This window comes from Myotis yumanensis, unplaced genomic scaffold (genome assembly GCF_028538775.1).
Source record: "Myotis yumanensis isolate MYYU_CA2020_CCGP unplaced genomic scaffold, mMyoYum1.0.hap1 SCAF_24, whole genome shotgun sequence".
Taxonomy (NCBI): Eukaryota; Metazoa; Chordata; class Mammalia; order Chiroptera; family Vespertilionidae; genus Myotis; species Myotis yumanensis.
Genome location: NW_027223775.1, coordinates 3906696 through 3910231, shown reverse-complemented (window position 1 = coordinate 3910231; position 3536 = coordinate 3906696). Strand labels below are relative to the sequence as shown.

Below are 3536 nucleotides of genomic sequence, written 5' to 3'. Positions count from 1 at the left end.
TTGTCAGAGAAAGAATTCAGCATAATTGTTATATGGATGCTAAAAAGGCGGCTTAGTTGCTCCAGTGATGGCTGCCAGTACAGTGGTGGTGCTGGGAGCCTCTCCCACCTCCTCAGCAGCACTATGGATGTCAGACAGCAGCTTAGGCCTGCTCCCTGCTGGCAAGTTGGCATCCCCCGAGGGCTGACGGGCTGCCAGAGAGATGTCTGATTGCCAGTTTAGGCCCAATCCCCCAGGGAGCAGGCCTAAGCCAACAGATGGTCATCCCCCAAGGGGTGCCAAACTACGAGAGGGCGCAGGCCGGCTGGAAGGAACCCCCCTCCTGAGTGCACAAATTTTTGTGCACCGGGCCTCTAGTTTTCTTTTGTTTTTTAAATTAAATTCTTATTGTTCAGATTATTACAGTTGTTCCTCTTTTTTCCCCCCTCATAGCTCCCCTCCATCCTGTTCCTACCCCACCCTATTCCCCTCCCTCTCCCACTGTACTCATCCAGATATTTGTCCAGTCTCTTTCCTCACTCCGCACTCCCCTTTTTCCCCCCAAGAATAGTCAGTCCTCTACCTTTCTATGCCCCTGATTCTATTATATTCACCAGTTTATTCTGTTCATCAGATTATTTATTCACTTGATTTTTAGATTCACTTGATAGATGTGTATTTGTTGTTCATAATTTGTATTTTTACCTTTTTCTTCTTCCTCTTCTTTTTTTTTTTTTAATATGGAATACTTCACAAATTTGTGTGTCATCCTTGCACAGGGGCCATGCTAATCTTCTCTGTATCGTTCCAATTTTAGTATGTGTGCTGCCGAAGCAAGCAATCTTCCTCTTCTTAAAGGTTACCTTTCAGCATTTCATATAATACTGGTTTGGTGGTGAACTCCTTTAGCTTTTTCTTATCTGTGACACTCTTTATCCGACCTTCAATTCTGAATGATAGCTTTGCTGGGTAAAGTAATCTAGGTTGTAGGTTCTTGGTATTCATCACTTTGAATATTTCTTGCCACTCCCTCTGGCCTGCATAGTTTCTGTTGAGAAAGCTGACAGCCATACGAGTACTCCCTTGTAGGTAACTGACTTTTTTTCTCTTTCTGCTTTTAAGATTCTCTCTTTGTCTTTTGCTCTTGGAATTTTAATTATGATGTGTCTTGGTGTGGTCCCCTTTGGATTCTTTTTGTTTGGGGTTCTCTGTGCTTCCTGGACTTGTAAGTCTATTTCTTTCACCAGGTAGGGGAAGTTTTCTGTCACTATTTCTTCAAATAGGTTTTCAATATCTTGCTCTCTCTCTTCTTCTGGCACCCCCATAATTCGGATTTTGGTATGCTTGAAGTTGTCCCAGAGGCTCCTTACACTATCTTCATATTTTCGGATTCTTTTTGCTTTTGCTTTTTCCAGTTGGGTGTTTTTTGCTTCTTCGTATTTCAAATCTTTGGCTTGATTCTTGTGATCCTCTAATCTGCTGTTGGAACTCTGTATAATATTCTTTATTTCAGTCAGTGTGTGCTTAATTTCCAGTTGGTCCTTTTTCATATCTTCAAGGGTCTCACTAGATTTCTTGAGGGTCTTACTGAATTTATTGGTGGTTTCTAGAAAATTCTTGAAAAACCTTATAAGTTTGGTTTTGAGCTTTATATCCAGTAGTTTGCTTTCCTCCATTTCTGTCATTTGTGACCTGTTTCTTTTTCTCCGCATTTTTTATGCTTTCCTTTGTTGACAGAGTGGCTTTCTGTGCTAGGTGTCCTATAGAGCCCAGTGGCTTAGCCTCCCCAATTACCTGAGGTGGACACTCTTGGTGCACCCCTTTGTGGGCTTTGTGGACAGTCTTGTTGTAGTTAAGCCTTGATTGTTGTAGGTATCACTGGGAGGAATTGACCTCCAGGTCAATTGACTGTGAGAATCAGCTATGTCTACAGTGGGAGAACTTCTGTGCTGGATATACCCTTCTGTGGCAAGACTTGCTTCAGTGGGGCTTTGGTGCTCACTGAGTATTCCCCCTGAGTGTGTCCCTATGGATCTGAGGAGTTGTAATCTGGATGGTCCCACTCTGATCACTGGGTACACTGGCTCTTGGATCTCTAAGGAGGTGCTAATTTAGCCTCTGCCTGAGGCTACCCAGCAGGAACTGTGGAGAGATCTGCAGATTCCTCTTTTTTATTTGGGATTTGGAGGTGCCCAATGAGGCCCAGCTTTGAAGCAATGCAAGCTGCTGTGGGGCCTTGGACCTTCTTTTGGATGTCCTGGGCCTTTCTGACCCAGCTGCAGTTTGTTAGGTAATTTTCAGGTTGTAAAGGGCCAGGCCTTTCATATGCAAAAGCCTCTGTGCACAGCTTGGGTGGGGCGGGCCTCAGGGGATCAACAGGGCGGAGCAAACAGCTATGGCTGATCCTCAGTCCTACCCTAAGAGGCCCTGCGTCTCTGTGTCCCGGTAATGGTGGCAAGCACCTCTGAGAGAAAGCCGCCCTCGAGTTCCAACTGATGCCAGACAGTCCAGTTTCTCCCTGTATGAGTCTGCTCCCCAGAGACTTGCCCAGAACTGGAGTTCAGAGCAGTCAGGAGCTTGAGACTCCCTCCTGATTGAAAAAGACAACCGTGTCCTCAGTTGCCAGCCCTTTCTGGGAGCGCATCTGTACCTCTGCACTTCCACACCTCAGCTCCTCTGAGTCTCAGTGTGCTTTTCTCTTTCCTTCTAGTTGTAGAATTTCCACTCACCCTGCCTTCCTGTGGTTATGGGTGATGTCCGTTTTGTCTTTTAGTTATATTTTTGAAGTGGTTGTGCGAGGCAGCAATTTCCGGTGTTTACCTATGCTGCCATCTTGGTTTCTCTTCTGTTTATTTATTTTAGAGAGAGAAGAGAGAGAGAGAACCTGGGCCTTTAGTTTTGAATAATAGCCTTGCTGGATATAGTAATCTTGGTTTTACATTCTTGCTTTCCATTACCTTGAGGACTTCATGCCAGTCCCTTCTGGCCTGTAGAGTTTCTGATGAGATATAAGCTGGCAGCCTTATGGGAGCTCCTTTGTAGGTAACAAATTGCTTTTCTCTTGCTGTCTTTAAGATTCTGTCTTTTTCTTTAATTTGTGGCATTTTAATTATTACTAGAGGCTCAGTGCAAGAAATTTATGCACGGGGTTATCTCCACAGCCCAGCCTGCACCCTCTCCAATCCAGGACCCCTCAGGGATATCCGACTGCCGGCTCCTAACTGTTCACCTCCCTGCCGGCCTGATCACCCCTAACTGCCCCCCCACCCCCCGCCAACCCGGTTGCCCCCAACTGCCCTCCTCTGCCAGCCTTGTCACTCCCAACTGCTCCCCTCTGCTGGCCTGGTCACCCCTAACTGCCCCCTTGCCAGCCTGGTTGCCCCCAACTGCTCCCCACTGACCTGGTCGCCCCATACAGCCTACTGTTCAATCATTTGACTGTCCCTCACTAATTCCCCTGCCGGCCTGGTCATTGGCAGCCATCTTGTGAGGGCATGAGAGCTAATTTGAATATTACCTCTTTATTATATGGGAAATGTCTGAACATAGGCTTGTTT

The 3536-nt window shown here is 46.1% G+C and overlaps 1 non-coding gene across 1 annotated transcript; it reads right to left on the bottom strand.

The window, feature by feature from the left end:
- Positions 1–713: 713 nt before the first annotated feature.
- LOC139000692 (U6 spliceosomal RNA) lies at positions 714–820 on the bottom strand. Its single transcript, XR_011469684.1, has one exon. It is a non-coding gene; the product is annotated as a U6 spliceosomal RNA (small nuclear RNA).
- Between the last annotated feature and the right edge of the window lie 2716 nt (positions 821–3536).